At 43.1% G+C, this 22,748-nt stretch overlaps 2 long non-coding RNA genes across 3 annotated transcripts in view; one reads left to right on the top strand and one right to left on the bottom strand.

The window, feature by feature from the left end:
- Window positions 1-22,748, top strand: part of LOC109448343 (uncharacterized) — a 95,457-nt gene that overhangs the window by 11,662 nt on the left and 61,047 nt on the right. For both annotated transcript variants that reach the window (XR_002137501.2, XR_012494634.1), the window contains exon 2: window positions 7,275-7,354. This is a non-coding gene — a long non-coding RNA (uncharacterized LOC109448343). The remainder of the gene's footprint in view (window positions 1-7,274; window positions 7,355-22,748) is intronic.
- LOC141570543 (uncharacterized) lies at window positions 5,173-14,375 on the bottom strand. Its single transcript, XR_012494635.1, has 2 exons — window positions 13,776-14,375; window positions 5,173-8,726 (listed from the first exon to the last, which is right to left on the bottom strand). It is a non-coding gene; the product is annotated as an uncharacterized LOC141570543 (long non-coding RNA).

Here is a 22,748-nt window from a genome sequence, read left to right as displayed (position 1 = left end):
CAGCTTCTCACTGTGTCCTTACATGTTCTTTCTTTTGTGAGTGCACCCATCTGGTATCTCGGTGTGTCCAAATCTTCTCTTCTTAGAAGGAAACCAGTCAGATTGGATTAGGGCCTACCCGAATGGCCTCATTTTATCTGAATTGACTCTTTAAAAACCTTATCTCCAAATACCGTTACATTATGAGGTAACTGAGATGTCTGAGGTAATTCATACATTGAGGTTAGGACTTCAATGTATGAATTTGAGGGGCTACAACTCAGCACATAAATGTTTAGGAACCAGTTATCCAATATACATGAATGGGACCCTGATTACATACTTGGATGTTAATGGTGCCCCCTCATTGATACTGAGAGGTTTCATCATCTGCCATGATTTGGGCTGAGAGCTCATTGGATGAAATGCCTTTAAAAACAACAACAACAAAAAACTCGTGTTGGCTTCAAGAATTTTGAAAGTTCCATCTCTCCTTCAAATTGCCTTTTTGTTTTGTTTTCATAGGAGTTTATTTTCATAGGTGGGATGTCCTCAAAGGATTTTCACTATTAGCAGAAGCTATTGATGATATGGAAACAGGTACAGTGGTTGAAACTAGTAGCAAAAAGAGATCATTGGTCAGGGTAGGCAGCAGGTGAATGGCAAACGGTCCCCATCTAAAACTTGTTTTGAGTACTTGCTCTTGTGTTGTGTCACCCATTTCTTCATTTGTTCCTGGATCCATTAGCATTTTTCAGTATCTAAAAGGATGGGCTGGGCAACTGCAGATACATAGGTGAGTAATGTTATCAAGTCCCTGCCTTTACTAGTTTACAGTTTAACTGTGTTAACTCTAAAATAAAATGATTCAAATAAGCACAGTGCTTGCCTACAAGTAGGGTTTCCAGGCGGGAATTCCCACCCAGTCTCAGGAATTTTTTTTTGCGCTTTCCTATTCCCAAATCCCAAGATATAAACTATTTTCCGTTCTCCACAATGAATCGTTTCCACAAAGTGATGGCCAATACCACCAACCACCTGGGTTCAAGGAACCAATTTTCCCAATTTCCTGACCAACTTTTCTCAGGATTTGGGAACGGAAAATAAAAAAATAATTCCTGAGAACTGGAGGGAATTCCTGCTCAGAAACCCTAGTGATAAATAGGAAAAATGTCTAAGAGATACATTGTGAGTAGTACGTTTATTTGCCATTGTGGGTATTACTGGGTTCAAGGAGCTGATTTTTCCGATTTCCCGACCAACTTTTCTCAGGATTTGGGAACGGGAAAGTGAAAAAAAATTCCTGAGCATGGGTGGGAATTCCCTCCTGGAAACCCTACCTACAAGCAGCATGGATCCTAAAGGGATCCTGACCAGCAATTCTCTTTCATTCAGTCTCCAGAAAAAGATTAAAATGTTGCTGTGTAAAACCTTTTATGAGCTGAAGTAAAAGTTCTTCTTGTCTCCCCATACACACATTCAAATGAATCAGAAATATGAATTTCAGGTGTCCCTTTCATGATCTGGGTAGTGAAAAATAAAAAAGGAAAAGCATTATCGATGCATTTCTTGCCCCCTGCCCCATCAGATTACAAAACGTTTGAGGATAAGAGCCAAGATGTGTGCTCTATAGCCCCAAGTGTTCTATGCATGAAGTGGATACTCAGTATATATTCACTGATTTGCCCTGAATCTCCAAGAGGAAAGATAGTTTAACCAAAATCACTACAATACTGAAAAATTTCATCACTTGCTCAGACTGCAGAAGGAGGAGAGACCTGATTACCCCAGAAAAAGAAAGCGCAAATAATGGGAAAGTTGGCACTCTCCTTAGTTCAAGGCCGTGAGAGGTCTCTGGTCTTCAAGTAATGAGTTGGAGACAAGAGGCTGGCAATGAGTTCCACCTGAATTTCCTACTGCCATTCCAAAGTGTGGATGTGAATAGCGTATAACTTTGGTGTACTTGTTCTGTAGTCTGCTCTCGATAAACAGTAGCTTATTGGTGGGTAACCCAGGGCTGCCTCTGAGACTGCCAGACTCAGAAATTAAATATCAATGCAACAGATGTTTATTGTGTAGTTCAAAATGAGAGTGCTTACAAACAGCTAGATTGTAAGCAGAGAAGAACCCAGGAATCTGGACAGGTGGTTTAGAAGGTTGGCCTTTGCATGTTGAAGATTTTTCTCTAGGATCTAGGCACAGGACCCCAAAACAAAGAGTAAGGAGAACCTGGGCTGCTAGATGGGAAAATATGTCTAGAAAAATGGAATACGCATCATTCCATACTAGTGATTTGATGATTAGTATAACCAAAACATGGACTTAGGTACCCTTGACCAGTGATAGTTTTAGGTGTAGGCATGTGACCCAGTGCTGGTCAAAATGAAATGAACCAATGCAAGAAGGTGGGAAGGGGAGAGGGAGGGAGGAAGTTTTCTGGGAAAAGTGAATAGTGATAAAATGTTCCTCAATTATTGTTATATTTCAGATATTGGACACCATTCGAATACTCTAGGCAGAAAATAATTTAATTTAGGAAATTAGGTGCTTAAAAATTCATGGATGGGCTAAAGGAGCACGTCCTAGGCTGTGTCTCCAGCAGAAACCACACAACACTGAAGGAATGTCAGTGAGGGTGGCCTGTGTCACAGTCAAGAAGCTGGGGGAAGCATGCCAAGAGCAGCTCCAGAACTAAACCACTTTACCTACATCCAGGGTTTAAGAAACCACCTCCAGGGACAGACTGTGCCTGTTTGATCGGCTTGGGGACTTCCTGCTTCTCTGTACGCAAGTAGCCACTGACGGGGCCCTGGGACTTATAACAGTGCTGTAAACATCCAGTGCCTCCATGACCATGTTTGCCAAGAAACAGCACATGAAACAAACCATAGCCTCCTTTCAAATCTTAAGAGGGTGCATCTGATGTTCTCTCTTTCATGTGTGAGGAGTTGTTAGTGCAAAACTCCTGTCCTCCCTCTATCCTGTCACACACTCCTTCCCAAGGAGACGGAGTGACATCTGATTGGTAAGTTTGGAAGAAGAAACTTGACATGCATGCACCAGTCCTCCACTCTTCTCTTTCTTTTGGAAGTAAGTTGCCCACAGGGATTGTTTTCTGTTTCACAATCCCAGGGACAAGCTTTCTCTTGCAGGGGAGGAGCATAGGTTTCCAGAGTTGCCTGTGATTGCCTGGGTAAATCAGCCTAATATTGGAGTTAAGTATTAGGGAGCTCACTTGCCTATAGTTACACTTGTTAATATCAGATTTTATCAGAAGTAAGGGTAATGTTTTGACCTCTAGATGCCAGCTTTTTCTTGTTTCTCTGTTGACTCAGGAAACTAGGAAACTAGGGCTTGAGAAATGGAATCAAACTCTCCTTGTGCTACTGGCTGATATCAGGTATGTGGTCTGTCATATGCCTCCTGTTGGTATAATTATCAACAGTTTTAAAAGCATTTCACACCTATATCTCATGTGATCACAACAACCTGTTGACAAAGGCAGGACAGGCTTTATTAGCTGAGAAGCTAAGGCTGTGACTATTAGTGTTTCCAACGATTTCTAGATCATGATACACATAGGAAATTGAAAAATATGATATGTATACATACATACATACATACATACATATCTCTATCTCTACCTCTATCTCTATATTTATATAATAGTATGGAAAAGGGATAAGGCACTGGCACCAGAGCTGATGAGCACAGAGATTCTGGCTGCCCTTGCCTGGTCATTCCAAGCATTGAGAAAGATCAATATCTTAATACACCTGTAACCCATTCCTTGCCTAAGTTCTAGCTTAGAGAAGTCCACTAACTAGTTCAAGGCCACAAGGTTAATATATAGAAGATCCTCTGAGCTCAAATCCAAAGAAGCTCAAATATAGTCTGAGATGGGGGAAGTATTTGTTAACATCACAAGTCCTTACTATAGCTTACTGGGTCAGAGATGGTCCAGGGGACCGCTTCTCATTCCAGCCCCTATCTATTGAACCAATCTTTATCCAGAGTTGCAGTCTGCCTCCTAGCAAGTCTCTCCCTTTCTAAATCAGAGCAGACTTTTCTAGCTAGCTTCTGGAGAGGGGAGATGAGGTCTCCTGATGGGGTAGTCCTCTCATGATCTTGTCTAACACTCCACCATGGAGAGGGTAGTGCCTATTAAATAACCAAGGCACTTCCCTGCTTCTGAATACAGGCAAAGCCCTCCTTTCCAGTGTGATCTTGACAGGAGATAGTTCATTTATTAAAAATACAGTGTAAATGGGTCACCATGTGAAATGTACCTTAAACATCTTATTTTATCTTAAAGCCTATACAAGTATGTTTGGGCACCATTTTTTAAAGGTAGGATCAAGGCTTTTTTGGGGGGAGCAGGCTTCTATTAATTGGAGTTCTGCTTTATCAATCTTGTATTAACCACACCCACAATTCACTTATTGTACAGATATTGATTGTGTTCCTACTACATGCCAGGCATATTCTGAATGCTGGGTCTCCATACCCATGGAGCCTACATTCTGTAAGCTCCAGCTTGGGTTTCTTCAAAGTAGAATGAGAACTTTGACAAAAAGCAATCTGAGCACAGAATTATCCTAAGATATTTATGATTTTTTTCCCCTCCAGTCTTTTTCATATGTCTTTCCCACACCAATTCAATAGCATTTTTGTGTCTGTGTGACTTGTGCTTATCAAGCCATTCCAAAGCATACAACATCTGTTTTCATAGGAATAAGAACTCTTTTTTGCACTCGTCCCATGTTTCCCCGAAAATAAGACCTAACTGGAAAATAAGCCTTAGTGTGATTTTTCAGGATGACATCCCCTGAACATAAGCCCTAATGCGTCTTTTGGAGCAAAAATTAATATAATACCCAGTCTTGTTTTGGGGGAAACACAGTATTTCATTTACTTTCACAATAATTAAATTACATAATCAGAATTGCAAGTACAACAGGCAGAAATGGGTTTGGGAACAAATAGCATTGACTTCTTGTGAGCACTCAACTCCATCTGTGGGAACAGAAGTACCCAAGAGTACCGCTCCTAATTGAGTCTCTGGCCTGCCATGGGCACTAGTGGGTTTTCTAGAGGAAAAGCATCATGGACCAGGTGACTTGGTTAGGTGGAGATCCGTTGTAAGAGCTTCTGTCACAGTGACTCACCTATCTGCTACAGAACAAATACATATTGGACTTTGAGAGTGGCTTATTCCACTCTTTTATTGAAGTACTTATTCCATTATTTGAGTACTTATTCCAAAGCTTTACAAAAGTGGGGAAATAAGGAGTTGTACCTTTGTTTGCTATGTTTTGCTTTTTATAAAATTCATAAAGAGGAAAATATGCCTCTGTGGTGACGTTTGCATTACATCTTATGTGGATGTTTCTCCTTTTCTCCACAATACTCCGTATATGTCTCCCAGTCAGAGGCCCTAACACGTTCCTCGAGCAGACAGACCACTTCTTCCTTCAGGATGATGCAGCCCCAGCCCCATCCTTTCTTGTGCCTGACAAAATCCTGTCCCTCTGGCACCAGCTGGGTATCAGTGCATTTTCCCTTCTCTCAGGCTTCCATGGGCTCTGCAGCGGGGAAGAGATAAACTCTGGTATGTGGATGGGGATAAAGGAGGAGCATCAGAAGACTGACCTCTTTCCATCTGAAGGCAAATATAAATCACCACAACAGAAATGTAGATTTCTTCAGAAAACAACACAGTTGGTCTTCTTTATTTTTCATGAAAAATGCATATTTCTCATATTCTTATGACTCGGCCTGATTTCCTGGCCTGGATTTCACAACAAAGAGCCTCCCCTCTCCGCCAGTTAACTGAAAATGTCCCTTCCAGAGCCATTCAAGACAGATGATATTGTGTTCAAATAGTAGATCTCTGATGTCCCAGTTTTTCCCCATAATAGAGGTGGAGTTTTCAGTTCATCCTCTACAGCAAAGTACGTGCTACATGGGAGAGCCTGCTGCCCTCCCATTTGTAAAGGGATAGAAGAGAATATGTGCCTGTATATCCTCACAACAGCACACCAAAAAGAGAACGCATATTAAAAACAAATACACAATAACAATGATAAGAAGTCAACAATGAATATGGGTCAGTGTTTCCGAGTGCTCCTAAGGTGACAGTGAGATGACAGAGATCATTTAATTCAACCTGCTCATGTTACAAATACAGAAACTGAGACATTTGGGTGAGATGACTTGCAGAAGACAGAGCTAGCCACAGGCAAAGCTGGGTGTGACATTTAGTCATTTGTTGCATTTACTATACCTGCTGTTCTCAAAGTGTGGTCCATAGAGCCCTGAGGATCCCTGTGACACTTCTGAGGTGTTCATGAAGTTAAAACTATTTTCATAATAATACTATCATGTTTTTTTTGCTTTTTTCATTTTCATTTTTTGCTTTTTGACATTTTCACTGAAGGTGGAAAATAAATGGTGGGTAAACGTTTTTTAGCATCTGAGCAGGAATCAAGGCGGCCACCAAGCTGTACTAGTCATAGCCACACACCTGCAGTAAAAAACAAATGCCAGTTTCATTTAAGAATGTCCTTGATGAAGCAGTGAAAATGATTAATTTTATCAAATATTGACACTTTTCAAAATATTCTGTGTAACAAAATGGGGAATATGCATAAAGAACTTTTACTGCATTCCAAAGTATAATAGGTATCTCTAGGAAAAGTATTTAGGCAACGGAGCTGTGAGAGTTGAACTAGCTGTTTTTTTTCATGGAATATCTTTTTTTTTCTTTTTGCTTTTTCAGACTGGGTATTTGGCAGCCTTTTTCTCAAAATGAACAAAGGGAGCCTGTCACTTCAAGGAAAACAATTGATAATATTTGTTGTCAATGATAAAATTTGAGCTTCTAAGTGAAAATTAGAAGTTTTGAAAATTTGTATCTTCTACTATGGAGCTTGACAGCTTCCCAATACTCAAAAACTTTTCTAATGAGATTGATGGTGATCTAAATGAATGTAATTTTTTTTATATTGTATAATGAAATGTGTCAAAATTTTGGAATATCTGCGTAACTCAATAAACCAGTATTTTCCAATGACCAATGCATGGTATTACAAAATCATACATAGGTAAAAGATCCATTCAAAGCATACAGTAAACCAAAGGACTTGAATGTAACAGAACACAAAAATTCATTGATATGCTTTCAGATTCCACATTGCAACTAACCTTTAGAAGTATGTTACATTTTAGTGCAGTATCAAAAAGAATATCTACAATTATTTTAAAAGACTATTAAATACTCTTTGTTTTTCCAGCTACATGTCTTATAAAGCTGGATTGTCTTCATAGACTTCAACCAAAACAACATATTGCAACATATTGACTGCAGAAGCAGGTATGAGAATCCAGTCATCTTCCATTAACCCAGACATTTTAAAAATTTGCAAAAATATGAAACAATGTCACTCTTCTCACTCATTTTTTGGTTTGTTTTGGAAGATTTTTTTTTTTCAATGAAAGTATGTTATTTATGTTAACGTGTAATGGGTTTATTATTTTTTAATTAATTAATAAACATTTTAGATTTTATACTGATAGACATAATTTATATAAATTTTAAGAGTATAAAGTGGTCCTCAGACTCAAAAATTCGAGAACCACTGCATTACACCATTCTACCTTCCAGAAAGTAGACTGGAGTGAGGTACTGCTCTTCCCTTCACCCAAATAACCCAAAGAAGCTAATACTGCTACCATTTCATTTTTAAAGCTAACCCATCCTCTTCCTCCAAAATTGTTAAGATGTCAAGAAAACTGTAGAACTGCAGATTCCTGAAATCATAGTTCCCAAAACAAAGATAGAAGGCAAAAGAGCAAGTAATAACAGCTTCTCCAGAACCATGCAAGGCCGAACAAGGATCCCATCTCCTCCTGGCACCCTGGCAGGAGTTACCTATTTCTTTTTGCTCTGTTGGCCTCACCTCACACCCAATCCACTCACTCCCACCTACTAAGTCTCACCCCACTGCCTCCTAGACTGCTATCGTTCTCTGGGGCCTCAAAACATAAGCGGCCTTATGAAAGTTTTGGGCTGGTCCCCACCCCCCAGACTCCTTGCTTTCTGAGCCCCCTCTGGGGTTCGAGTGCAGAGAAGGGTACTTTCCAACTGTGCCTCCACAAGCCCCCAGTTCCCAGGCTTAGGGCTGAGATGAAAAGAGAAGGCCGTGTTTCTGTACTGAAAAGGAAATGTAAATCTCTCACAGGCCACATGTCAGAAGGTGCCAGGAGACCATTTCCCTGTTAGTAAACAGGGTGGCCTGGGCCATCTTTTTCTTCTTTAATAACCTATGGGGCACCTATTGATTGCACATGCTGGTTCTTCATAAATTAGAACAGGGATGCCTTCCGGTTGTTCTGGAGCTGCGTGGATGGTGAAATTGGCTTCATGCTCCTGGAGCAGAGTGCATCGCACAACATAAACATGAAGAATAAGTATCATCAGGCACTGAGAACGCACAGGAAACAACTCTGGCGGCCGTGGAGGCTTCTGGGCATATTGCAGACTTTAATTAGGCAGTTTCTTGCACTTACTCGCACTGGGAGACAGACAGAAATGCTGATCTCAGGCCTCTCGCTGCAGTACTCTCTTCTTTCAAATGGGAGGGAGATAAGCTCCAGTGGGCAGGAGGTGGGCCTGCTCCCATCTCTATCCCCTCACCAGGGCAGACGCCAGCAAGTAGGAAGGAATGTTCATCTCTTGAGCTCTGCTGGAAAGAGCACTGAGTTAGGAATCAAAAGATGCTTTCTAACCTCCAGCTTCAACCACTTACAGCTATATGATCTTGGTCAAGTCCCCTAATTTCTCTGAATCTCAGCATCTCACCTGGAAAGTGGGGGAAGTAATAATAACCTAGTTGGTTGTGAGGTTTGAGGAAAACAAGGCCTGCCAGGTGACCTGTATGTTCTCAGTCGGTACTTGCTGAAACTGAATTCATATTAAGTGAAAGGACATGGAGTCAGGCATAGGTCTGAAACTGTTTCTTGCTCTCACCTCCAAAATCTGGCATCAGGAACTTTCTACCACTACCTGTAGCTTATACCTGTGCTTTAAGCAAGAAGTGAGGCCGCGGAATGCATAGCTCGATACATTGGAAATGTTTCTCTCATCTCTTCTGTCTTGCTGTGCCCCTCCTGACCTGGCTTTGGAATTTAAAATTCATTTCTCAGGGAATGTCTCTAAAGTGGATAGTAACACAGAAAAACATGCTAATGTAACTTCCATTCTACCAAAAAAGTTTGGCGCCCGCATGCCCACACTTGGCAGAACCTTCAGAGTTTCTCCAACTTTAACAGGCCTTGGGCAACTGGGACCACTTATGCTTTCCTAAAGTAAGGAGCCCTGTCCCCATGCTTCCATCCTGGCGCCTTTGCCATTGCTAATTAAAGTGGAGCAGATGGACAATGTGGATAGCCATATTTGTCTACCCTTTACCCTGGTCCTGGAAATGATATCTGCTGCTCTGGGATGAAGTGTGTAGTGGGTTGAGTGGTGGCCCCCCAAGAAGTACGTTCATATCCCAGAACCTGTGAATGTGGCTTTACTTGGAAAAGGGGTCTGTGTAGATGTAATTACATGAAGGATGTTGAGATAACATTATCCTAGGTTATCCTGTTGGGCCCTAAATCCAATACAAAGTGTCCTTATAAGAGATGAGAGGAGAGAATACAGACACAGAGGAGAAGTCCATGTGAAGATGAAAGCAAAGTGACACAGCCACAAGCCCAGGGACTCTTGGGCCACCAGAAGCTGAAAGAGGCAAGGAAGTATTATCCACTGAAGCTTGTGGAGGGAGTGTGACCCTGATTGTCACGTCCTGCATTACAAAAGTTGTGGGGAGTGAGGAGGGCAGCGCAGGGTTAAGAAATACAGTAGCCAAGAATTGTGTGCAAGCAGGGCCAAGGGACTCCAGCCTCAAGGGCGGAGCGCCCCAAATTGGGTCAACGCATAGCTTTTATTAGTCAGGTGAGGAAGTAAAGGAAGTGAGGCTTGTCAATCTCAAGATCTGTGAATCCCGTACATTATAATAGGAAACTGATTCAAATTAATCACCCTTGCCTGCAGGCAGTGGAACCATAAGTCTCAGGATGTATGTACTTCCCCAAGGGACAAAACCTTTATGCATATGAATTGATGGAGAGCACATCGAGTCTCTTCCCCTGCAGGTTGTGGGAAGGAATGCAGCCACAGAGGCAGAGGCTCTCCTTAGCCAGGGGAAGGTGGGGGGCTGTGCCCACCTCTATCAACCCCACGAGTTCCACAGATGGTCCCCACATGGCTCCGCCTGGCTTGGGTTGCCCCCCCACCCGTGGGGGCTCTTACCCGTCATTGGCTAACCAGCCATCTTTTGGGGCCTAACAGGGAGACATAAGGTGCAAGCACAAAGGTGAAGCAAAGTCCCTGAAAGGATCTGTCTCACAGACTCTCCTTTCTTTAGGGGCAGGTACAAGGAGACAGACGGGTAGGCTGCTGTGTGGCAACACCTGATGACACTTTGATTTTAGACTCTGGCCTCCAGAACTATGAGGGAATACATTTCTGTTGTTTAAGATATCCCGTTTGTGGTAATTTGTTACGGCAGCCCTAGGAATCTACTACAGGTGTGCTTCCAGAGGATGGATCCCAGCTTAGGTTCATCTTCCACAGGAGAGGTTTTCTCCTAAAGGAGAATCTGCCTGAGCAGTAGCCTCCGCCAGCCCGGTCAGCATTCAAATCTCAGGGAATCCAAACATCCAGATGGGGCTGTGGCCAGAGATCTGCCCTGGAGAAAGCACCCTGGGGTGCTTTCAGTAACCATCAGTGGGCAAGGCACAGGGGAAATGGCCTGCATTTTGGAACTAGACACACTCGGTTTCAAACTCAACTCCACTACAGGCTCTGGGACTTCAGAGAAACCACTTGCCCTCTCCATGCTTCAAGTTGCTCATCTATAAAATGAGGATAATGCCTATCTTGCATATTTTTGGGACCCTTTTAAAGTAAAAGGATGTCAAGTTTGAAATCCAAAATTAGGAGTGGGGCCTTGAAAGGGCCCTGTGCAAATGAGGGGCCCTGAGGCTGAAACTAAGCCTACTTCTGTTCACAGGGTGTTCTGAGGTTTATAGATAAAAACATGAAGCCCTAGGCAGTGCCTGCCTTCTGGTGGGTGCTCTGTAAGAGGTAAAGCTGTCTGGATGAAGACTCTAACACTGAAGTATTTACTGAAAGGTACATAGATATGTTTGCAATGCATAGAATAATGTCTGGTAGGATACATTCCATGGCAGGTTGCTAGTTGTTGCCTTGACATCCATTTTCCCCTTTCTTTTCCGCAACAAAAAATTGACTTTTTGGAGGCATGGCTATGTACAGCTCAAGCCCAGCACCCCAAGCATTTCTTGCGGTGAGGTGTGGTCCTAAGACTAAGTTCTGGCCAAAGAAGTATAAGCAAGGAGGTATAAGAGACTTCTCTAAAATCTTCCTATGAGTTGAATTTAGTCTTCCCAAAATTCATATGTTGAAGTAATCCCCATCAGAATATGCCCTTTTTTGGAAATAGGGTACTTATGGATGTAATTAGTTAAGATAAGGTCATTGGGGTGGGCCATAATACAATATGAATGGTGTCCTCATCAAAAGGGAAAATTTGAACACATACCACACACACACACACACACACACACACACACACACGGAGAACCCCACGTGAAGATCAAGGCAGAGAATGCGCTAGTGCTTGTGCAAGCTAAGGAACATCAAAAATTTCCAGCAAATTGCCAGGAGAAAGGAGAGAGACATGGAACAGAGATTTTTTTTCCTTACAGCCCTCAGAAGAAACTAAGGTGGCTGATACTTTGATTTCAGACTTTTAGCTTCCAGAACTGTGAAACAATAAATGAATTTCTGTTGTGTAAGCCACTCAGTTTGTGGTACTTTGTTATAGCAGACCTAGCCAACTCATACAGAGAGATATGCCCTCTTCACTTTTTCATCCTGCTGCCTGGAATGCAGATAAGAAGGCTGATCCTCTGTTAGCCATTTTGGTCGGTGAGGATGAGGGCCATATTCACAGATGGTAGAGCAGAGACCTGGAAGGAGGCTGGGACCCTTTAAGAGCTGCCACACTAGCCCTGGACTGCCTACTTGGGATTGTTTTCCTGAAAATTAAGTAAACTTGAAGATTTTGTTGTTCCTGTTTTGTTCATTTTTTTTGAAACATGTAGTTGAACATATTCTTGATTGATACACAATTTTGATAAATTAGTTATTCTTTGGGGAGAGGACTAGGATTGGAATACCAGTGATAAGGGAATTTCAGCTTTATCTGTAATGTTTCAAGTTTGACATCAAGAATTTATTCATGTAGTTTTTGTAACAAAAATAAATTTATTTTATAATAAATTACAAGAGAAAAAGGAGAGATAAGAACTTATACATTAAAAAAGACGTAAGAAATATATCAACAAATTGCAATGGATGAATCTTGATTTAAGCAAAAAAATTTTTTTTAAATTTATGAGGTAATCAGGGAAATTTTAATGTTAACTGGATATTTGATACTATGGAATTATTGTTAATTTTTATGTATGCTAATAATATTGTAGTTATACATTTTAAAGAACGCTTGTCTTTTAGACTCGAAAACATGTTTTTCAACCTCAGCACTATTGTTATTTTGGGCCAAATAATTGTTGTGGGGTGCTCTTTTGTGCATTGTAGAATGTTTAGCAGCATCCCTGTATTATACCCACTGGGACGCCAGAGGCACCCCCTCCCTCCCATACACACACAGACACACAAATTGTGACAATCAATAATGTCTCCAGAGATAGCCAGATGTCTCCTTGGGGGCAAAATTATCCTGGGTTGAGAAGTACTGCTCTAAAATTTAGAGAAATTTTGGGGCAATTTACTGGAATATTTATAGGTGAAATGATTTCATGTTTGGGTTTAGCTTCAAATTAATCCAGGTGAGGGGAGTGGGTAAAGTGTTCCGTAATGAAAAGTTTAAAATACGGTACATCAAAAAAATTTTGAGGGAGGCCGGATGGCTCAGTAGGTTAGAGCGCGAGCTCTGACCAACAAGGTTGCCGGTTCAAGTGCGTTTAGATTGAAGGACAACAACCTGACTTGGAGCTGATGGGCCCTGGAAAAACAGACTGTTCTCCAATAAAATTTTACCCAGAAAGATATACCCAAATTCAAAACAAAAACATTTTTTTTGTAAAGTCTGTTTGGACTTCTCTTTTTTTCAATATGGTGGACTCATTCTAAAATATTTTCTCACTATAAAATCTGTATATACTAAATAAAATATAGTAAGTATTTACTTTCCATGGTCCAAGATCTTGTCTCATGCATCCTCTGTAACCATTAAGCTCTAGGCTCTAGGTTCCAGATCTGACTGTGGGCTGGGCAGACCCTCTCTCCCACATCACTAACTCCCACATCACTAACTCAGCTCCAGCCTCACATCCTTAGCCAGAGGCTCCTCTTGGGCCTTTTTCAGTTGCCTGGTGACCTAACTCCTGAGGCACGCCTCCCAGCTCTTTCTCCTCCCCCAGTCGCCAAGCTCCAGCCAGCTTCACTGGGTCCTTGCCTTGCTCATCCCTCAGAGTCCATTAGCTTCCTGCTGACTGTTTGCAGAAGCCTTGTGTCCTGGCAGAGCACCAGGCCATCCCACTCCCTTTAAACACACACCACACTTGCATCCACATTCTCTACCAGCTGCTGCACTTGGCCACCTGCTCAGGATACTCTAAACCTCCATGGTGCTCACCTGGGCATCTCTGACTTTCAGGCCCACCTGGTCCTCCCAAGGCCCTGAGCCTTCAGCAGTTTAGTCAGGTGTCCCTCATGACATGGGCTATGAGGTATCACCCAAGTCCACCAGGGGTCAGTCGGAGTATAGGTCGGAGGAGGGGCTTCTGAGCTGGAGGCAGCTGAGGGTTGAAAGTTCTCTGCTGAGGGGCCTCAGTGGGGGCTGCAGGCTCAGCTCCCAGCACGAGGTCTGAGGGGCAGTCGGCTCTGGTCCTGAGGTGCCGAGGGAGTCCGAGGGCAGCTGAGATGCCCCCATCAGTGCCGGAGGCAGGTGCAAGCGGCTTGGGGACAGAGTCAACCAGGATTGCAGACAGTCTTTGGACAGCACAGCAGAGCAATGTGGGGTAAGACGGGTCTGGCTATTTTTAGACGGACGCTGTTGCAACCACAATGACAGTTTCCAGAGGTGGGTGGTATGTATGTGGTAGAAGGATCTTTGAGGTGAGGGGGTGGCAGGCGCTTGAGCAACACCACTTCCTCTACCTTTCTGAGTGTACCTCCTCAGGCCACCAATCCTGGGTCGGCCTCATTGTTCTGCCCCTTAAAGCAGTAGAATGAGTTGAAATCTGGCCGCCTACTTGCCAAGGAGGCGGTCATGGTCGCTGGTGAGTTTCCAGTGCTTTGAGAGCTACGGTAGGACTCAGCATGAGCAGCCATTTCCCTCCTCCTCATAGAAACTGAATAATGGGTGGGTTTACAATAGCACTTAGGAGTTGGAGAGCCATGGGTTCAAATCTCGGATCCTCCATGTATTATTAGTTGGGTGAAACAGTGGACGAGGTAGTCAACATCTCTGTGCCTCACCTTACCCACATGTGAAATGAGGATAAGCCTGCCTACTTCATAAGGTTGTTGTGTGAGTATTAAATGAGTTACATATATATGCACACACATAATAAATTTTAAACACACACATCATGCAGAAGCACGACAAAAAGCGTAGTATGACCTCTCAATTGTTTTCCAACTCCTGTTGTTAATGAAGCTCCTTTCACATCTGAGAGGTGGGGGATTGTCCTCAGTCTACACCGAGGCTCTTCTTTCCCCCACGACCTCAGTCGATACCTACTTGTGATATTTTAGGGTCAATAATACTGCCTGTGCCCCTGGCCACAAATGTCTATAACACCTACAGTTTATTGAAAGCCTGCTCATAGAGACAAAGACCCTTTAAAAAAAAAATTTATTGGGGTGACAATGGTTAGTAAAATTACATAGGTTTCAAGTGTACAATTCTATAAAGCATCATCTGCATATCACATTGTGTGCTCACCACCCAGAGTCAGTTCAAAGACGCTGTTAATCCTCAAGTCCTGCTGTCAAGCAAGTGAAGTAGACCCAGAAAAGGGAGATTGCTGACTGGTAAGGGGGAACAGTGGAAAGCCATTTAAGTTGGAGCAAAAGCATCATTGAAATAATCAAATATAGGCACAATAGGACGAAATGTTTTTAAAATGGAGACCTGTTGGTTACTCAGAGGTGTTTGAGATTAGGACTCAGTGAACATGATGCTCCCAGCCTTTGGTTGTGGACACCTGTTGTTTTGCTTACCCACCACCCCTCCCCCATCCTCAGTACCAATGGTCCTTTGGGTACCATCTATCTTCCACTCTCTTTTCATTTAGTTCAGGGGGGGATGACCTCACACTTTCCTACCCCCAGCTCCAGGGTGGGGATGTGATCCAGGCCTGGCTAACCACAGTTCTAGTGATTGGTTGAGGAATAAGTCCTTTGTCCAGCGAGAGTCCAATGAGAGTCAGTGTTGGGACCTTTGCTGAAACAGGTGCTCTTTTCCACTAGAGTTGCTAAACTGAGAAGATGTAATCTGAAGCCAGTGGTGGCCATCTTTGTTTGCCACTGCATGGGCAGAGCCTGCCTGAGAATAATGACAACAGAGAGAAAAAGCGGATCTGAGAGGTGGAGCTACATAAATTTTTTGTTGCCCTTGCTGATCATCTGGAACGAGCTATTCCTAAAGGTGCAGTTTTAAACTACATGAGCTAACTTGTTACCTTTTCAAAGATGGCTTGAATTGGGTTTTTGTTAATGGCAACCAAAGGGGTTTTGACTAATTCATCTTTCTATTTATTTTTTATTTTGATGAAAAATTTGCAATTTTTACATTGTGGCATAAAAACAGAAGTCTGACATGTTTGACAACATATTTTTAACAGTTCTATCTGTTTCTGGCAAGGACATGCTGCTGGGAAGTTGTGGGCACACCTCCCCTCTGTCAGTCCCCTTCTTTTCTAAGTACACTGTCGTGCGGGGCGGCCTGCAGGGTCTCTGCTCCCGCTCCCCACATAAGAACGCAGGATGTGGTGCGGCCAAAAAGGAACACCCACGGAGCCATAGGTAGGGGAGTCATACCACTATGGTCTCACTGGAGGCTGGGTTCACACGACATGTGACCTGCTGTCCACTTTGCTGCCAACTGACCGACTCTCCTCGACTCCCCAACATAGCCGCAGCAGTTATATTAGTGGCCAATGGCTCAATGGTTACAGCTGACGGCCGCCTACTACCCGAGCCAGCACCTTTCCACATGAAGCCGAGAGCCTGGAAACTGCTCTCTGGGGCTCTGTCCCCACATACACTTTTATTCAGAGCTACATAAACATCTGCTAATAATTTTAGGATGATGCCAATCAGAACTGTGCTCCAAGATTGTAGCAGTCCTGAGTAGATCAGAGTAGGGAGAGACGAGGAAAAAAGAATACTCGGGAGGCCGCTATAATAATTCAAATGAGAAGTAATAAGGATCTTTATAAGGCGGTAGCCACAAAAATGGAAAGGAGAGACCCTGAGGAGGTGGGATTATCATGGTTTGGCAACAGATTAGAGGGTAAAGGAGCCAAAATAAAGGAGCTTTGTGTCTTCATCTAAAAAGCTCCATGGGTCCTGACCCCCTCACCCCTGCACCCTGCTCTGGCCCATACTTAACGCCCCCTGCTCATTCTCTTGTCCAGCCTCCCTAGCTACACTGGCCTTCACACTCATGGTGCTTATGCTTGGGTTGCTTCCTCCAGAGAGCCCCCTAGTTCATTCCCTCACTTCTTTCAGGTCTCTGCTTAGATGGTATCACATCAGAAAGGCTTCCCTGAACTCCCCCTCTAACTGTTATTGAGACCCCCATCCCAACACTCCTTATACCTGCTTAATTTTTCTGCATAGTACTGAATCCCTCATCAACTATGTATATATTTTTTTCCTGTCTCCCTTGACTAGAATGCATGCTCCATGAAGGCAGTGAGTTCTGTTCACCGCTGAGTCCCCAGACTCTAGGACACACTGAGGTACAGAGCAGGTATTCAATAAATATAAATAGATAAATCTGGAACGGCAGGGACAGTGATGTGGCATTGATGAAAACAGAAACCCTGGAAGATGAGTGTGGCCAGGGTTAGTGAACTGGAGGAATGAGGTGGTGAGTCAATTTAGAGCCCATGGAATTTAAGATTAGATCTGCAAACGGCACTGTCAGGCTGGTGGTTGAAGTGCTGGTCTGGTGCTCAGGAGAAGCCAGAGGTGGGGATCTTGTGGAGAATTATGCATCAAAGGCTGGTGGAAGCCCTGGACTTCCTAGATCCCTGGGGAGCCAACAGGGAGGGAAGGAGGGAGGGCGGGAGAGAAAAAGAAACTCCGGGAAGGTCCTGGTTTGCACAGGACTTTCTTGGTTTAAAAACTAAAAGTCTAGCTTGGGAACCTCCTCAGTCTCAGCAAACTGAGGTGGTTGCTCACCCTAAGAAGGCCCTTCCACTGAAGTAGAAGGAGAGGCAGGACTGGTTGGAAAAGAAAGATGACAAGCAGCCTGGAGCTTCCTCACAGAACCCAAGGAAGAGGAGGGCTCTGGTAAGGAGGGGTTTTCCTCCTTTTACCCTCCCCTAAGACTGGTTTGGTTCCGCCTTTCTGAGCCCAGGAAGGCTGAATTACCTCTGAGATACCTCCACCCTACTTCCCAGGAGCACTTTATGGCTTCCTGGCAAGCTAAGTAATTACGGTTGGTTCCATGGCTGGAGCGCCAGGTCAGACCAACTGGAGCAGCTATGAACCCTTAAATTCGGGTGTCTGGGGGTTTAAGCGGTGACCTGGGTAAGGCGTTCTCAGTCGGTGATCATTTTCTGCATGTCCCAAGGTGTAGTTTAAGAGGGTAAAGAGCTCTGCATTTGCCTAGTCACTGTGGCTAAGCAAACAGGAAGCTGCCTCTCCTCTTGTAAACAACACCAGCCAAGATTAGTAGCACTTATAAGGTGCCAGCTCTTAGCAGGGGCACTGAGTTATGCTCAGGACTAACTTCTAGGAGAGGAAAATGGTGCCAGGTACATAGAAATACAAAAGAACCCTAAGAGACACTTCACACTTCTTTCTGAACTTGGTAGTGAAGTGAGTCCTGAACCAGGTTTTTGGAGCCTTAGTGATTGTGAAGAGCAAGTGAGATAATATATTAGAAAGTACCTTAAGTTGTATAATTTAATGACACAGCATTGTGTAATTACTTTAGATAATTGCATAAATACGAGGTCTTATCACTGGGACTTGTTTAAAATCAAGGAACTATCAATATGTGATCTATAAAAAACATAGTCCTGTCCTCAAAGAACTTTTATGGTTTACTTTAGAGGCAGGATGTATACCAAGCTTATGACACAAACTTAACTATATTTATTAAGCAATATATAAGGACGTAGAAATAAATGTTGTCAGCTCCCTGACTCTCTCCCTCCCTCCCAGCTCCCTGACCTACAAGACACATATTCATCATCCTGAAGAACATGGAGAAAGGTGCCCTGATTCATCCAGGCCAGAGCACAGCAGTGTTTCCAGCCACCTTTTCGATACCCACAGACCTGTTCAGGGAAGAACGGGCCAGTAATGTGGCAAGCCTGAGTTTAAATACACTGTGTAGAAATTTAATTCAGTGAATATTTATAGGCCATCTGCTTGAGGCCGGATGCTGCATTAGGCCCTGTGGGGACCTAAAAGAAAGTCCCTGCCCTGTTCTCACTGGTGTGAAAAAACTAAGGTCTCCAAAATGAGGTCCCATATTATTAAGTGTCACTGTTGTAACTACAACAAAATTATAGAAAAGCGAAACGTTAACATTTTAAGCAGACTTTATATTTGATGGTGGCTGGGCCATGAACTGGACAGACTGTCAAGACAGAAAGAAACCTGATGAGTCAGGGTGTAATAGAATGAATGAGTATGGCATTTGGGAAATGACTGGTAAGACTTTCTGCCAATATACAGCTTGAGAAGGAAGGGGAGATGTTTCATGATTCATTTAAAAATGTGGATTGCTTTTAGTGGTATAAAAAGAATCCATAGCTCTTAAGAAGTTAAAGGACTTAAATAGAGAAAACTCCAATGCTAGGACTTGAGCAGATAACCTGGCACTTAGGCATTTTAAACCCCATCTTTCTGGAATAGGAAGGCCCACTGTGCTTGGAAGAGGCACCCGCAACTGATTGTCATGCCTTTATAAGTATTCATCAGGATAGGCGAGGTTATGCTGTGGTAACAATGAACCTCTAGACCGCAGTGTCTTGATACAATAAACATGTATTTCTTCCTCATGCTACACGTCCAACACGGATAAGGGTGGGGGAGGAGCTCTGCTCCATATAATCTTTTAGGGACCCAGTCTGATAGAGGCTCATCATGCTGGAATGTTACCATTTTATCATGTGGCTTCCAGGGTTGCTGCAGCAGGGGGAAGAAAACTGGAACACCATGCAAGATGTTTATAAGACCCAAGTCTGTGGGTGGCTTATATCACTTCTACCAACACCTGATTGGCTAAACACAAACATACATTAAAGGAACAATGGGATATATCATCTTCCTTTGTGCCCTGAAAGAAAAAATGGAATACGATTTGGTAAACATATAGCATTGTATTCATTATGACCTATGATCCAAAGAATCTTATGCTATTAGTAATAGCTAACACTTATATTTTGCTATGCCTTATAGTAATCCTGTGAGGTAGATTTCATTATTTTCTCCATTTTGAAGATAAGGAAAGTGAAGCAAAAAGAAGTTAAATCACGTATTCAAGGTCTCACAGCTAGTAGGTGGCACCATAGGGATTCAAGCTTAAGTAGTTTTCCTCCAGAGTCCAACTCTTAATCACTATGCTATGCTACCTTTGTCATGGATTTATTTGAAATGGAAATCAAGTCACGATCCCATTTAACCAGCACCCCTTATGCTGGGGTATAGATGCTTCTAGCAATGTTATTAAGCTTGACTTTTCACCAGGTCCCCCTTGCCAAAATTCCCATAGTGTCACTTGTATAAATAAATGCACAATGCTTTTGACCTGCCTATCTTGGTATCCCATCTGTTCCAAGGGATGTGGATGGAACTTGATTGTGTGTGAGCTGTACGGGTAGACGCTGTTTCTAAATGCAACACATTCTCACACAGGCATCAGCAATCATCAAAAACATTGTGTCCTCTATTTCTGTCCTTGAGTGAGACATGCTGGTTCCCCTGTCCTTAATTGCTCTCCGGCACAGTTCTTCTTATTCTTTGGAGAACAGAAGTTACGTGAATTATATTTTTCTTCTAAATCAAAGTAATGGAGCAAATTATGTATAGACAAGTGGTGGGGGAGACATTGGCAGCTGGTCCCAAGCATAGCTGAGTAATGGATGCACTAAGAATCCAATTTATCTCAAGCCTCACACTTATTCAAATTTTCTTATGTGACCCATGTGTTCAAGGTCAGATCAGCCTGGAAACAACATTAGGGCTGTCATTTCGATAACATCTAGATTTTAAACCTAATGTGAGCAGGGATTGTTTATTTTGTTCAGTGCTGTATAGTGAACATCTAGAATAGTATTTGGCATGTAGTCGATATGCAAAAATGCTTGTTGAGTGAATTTGTTGACTAAATTCTGGTCCTCTTTGGAGATGCTATGGTATAGTGTGAGAGCACTGACTTTAGAATAAAATTCAAATCTCACAAATTGTGTGACCCCCCTTGTAAGTTATTTACCCTCCCTGACCTCTTCCTTTCTCATTGTTAAAGGCTGAGGTTAATATTACCTACCTCTGGGTTGGTTATGAGAATTAAATGTGTTAATTCATGTCAAACACTCAGTATATCGTAACTAGCTATGGCTTTTGTCTCTACCAGAAAAATGCCTGGAAACCCAGATATTCTTCAACCAAAGTTCCCCTCAAACATTTCTGAGACTTCAGAGGTATCTTAGGTGCATTCACTAGTAAGTCTTAGCTACCAAAATCTCACACTGCTCTTAGATTTCCACCAACTTCCTCCTCTACTGCACTGGTTTCTTTGGGTCTGGCCTGATGCTGAGTTCTCCACTGCCACTTTGCAGTGCCTACCATGTAAGGTACTGATGTTTGAGGTAAAGGTGCTGCCTCCTGCTTGAAGCCAATGATGTCAACACTGAGTTAGGAGTGCTGAGGCCGCCACTGTAGCCATTTCCTGAAGCTCCAGGTATTCACCCAAAGCCTCACCATCACCCGTTAGAGTTGCCCTGCACTTCTCTGCTGGGCCACCTCGCTGGGCTGTTCCTTCCTAGGATGAGAATCCACCTGTTGAAGCAGGACGCTTTCTTAGGCTGTTCCTACTGCCTGGGTCCCAAATGGCTCCACAAATTAAGGAGTATTCCTGACCCACATTTGCTTCCACTTGTCCCCAGTATATTATGGAAATTTTGTGTGACTGTGCCTACTTCAGCTCTCTACCCCCTCCCAGTTCCCTATCCTTAGGATTCAGTCATATCCACAGGTAACTGGATGGGGAACAATCTGAGAGACATAGACCAGCTGTTACTCAAAACCACTCCTTTCCCCAGAAGTCAAGGGCATTATCCTCAGAGGCAGCTTGTGTTTGCCAGGTTCAGGGTCCTTCCTCAATGCTCATCAGCCTTCATACAAACACATTTCTGACAGGCTTCCCAACTGTCCCTCTAGACAAGCCCAGACATGTGTGAGCCCCAACATAAAGTCGGCTGTCTCCAGCCGGATCCTCGCTTTTTAAAGGGAAAAAATAGACAGTTAAGGTTAAATCATAACTTTCTTGGGAACTTCAGAGCTGATCAACAGAAAATTAATACTGAGTTTACAAAATAAGTACTTTTTGGATAAACATTGAAAAAACAAAAGGGGCATTGACTGAGATAATTTAGTAAAAAGCAGAAGTAGAAAATCTTAGCCTTTAAGAACAGATGCCTGACGTTGTACAAAGGAGTTATCTGCAGAGCTGGCCTCCGTGATCTGCAAATGCTGATGTAGTGGCTGGAGAGCTCAGAGGACCTGGAGGAGGCCCACTCTGGGGCTGTTTGATAAAACAAGGGCAATCACAAGGCTAGGGCTTGTGGTGCTAGGAGCTTTTCAAACACTATCTCTAATCTTCAAACAACCCTGTGTTACTGGAAAACACACCCGCCCACAACCACTCCCTTCCCGCCTCACCAGGCAGAGCCAGGGAGGAAAACAGCTGTGTCTCAGAGCGAATGTAATGTAATCTGGTGGCCCTTACAAGATCCAATTGGCAATTTTGAAGCTTTAACAGTCCTTGGACATGTTGAGGGAGAGCAGCATTTGTAGTAGAGACTGAAGAGAGATGACTTGGTTGCATAAGTAAAACAGGAAGACTCTGTTTTTCCCCTTGAGGAAAAAACAGAGTCTTGAGGGAAAACAGAGAAGGCACTGAAGAAAGAGGGCAGAAGAGATAGAAAAGGTCTGGGAGCACGGTGGGAGACCAAAGCAGAACTACTAACGATGCCTGGAGACTGACAGAAGTGATACTCAAGTTTTTAGTGTGTTTGGCTGGATGTAAATCCCTCCATGCTCTACGCAAAATCCTTGGGTGAGTGAGTTTTTGTCAAAATTAACAAAAGGGCTGAGCTCCACGACGAGATTGATATGGCACAGACCCAAGGCAGCG

This window comes from Rhinolophus sinicus, linkage group LG03 (genome assembly GCF_036562045.2).
Source record: "Rhinolophus sinicus isolate RSC01 linkage group LG03, ASM3656204v1, whole genome shotgun sequence".
Classification (NCBI taxonomy): Eukaryota; Metazoa; Chordata; class Mammalia; order Chiroptera; family Rhinolophidae; genus Rhinolophus; species Rhinolophus sinicus.
This window is presented reverse-complemented; position numbering and strand designations above follow the sequence as displayed.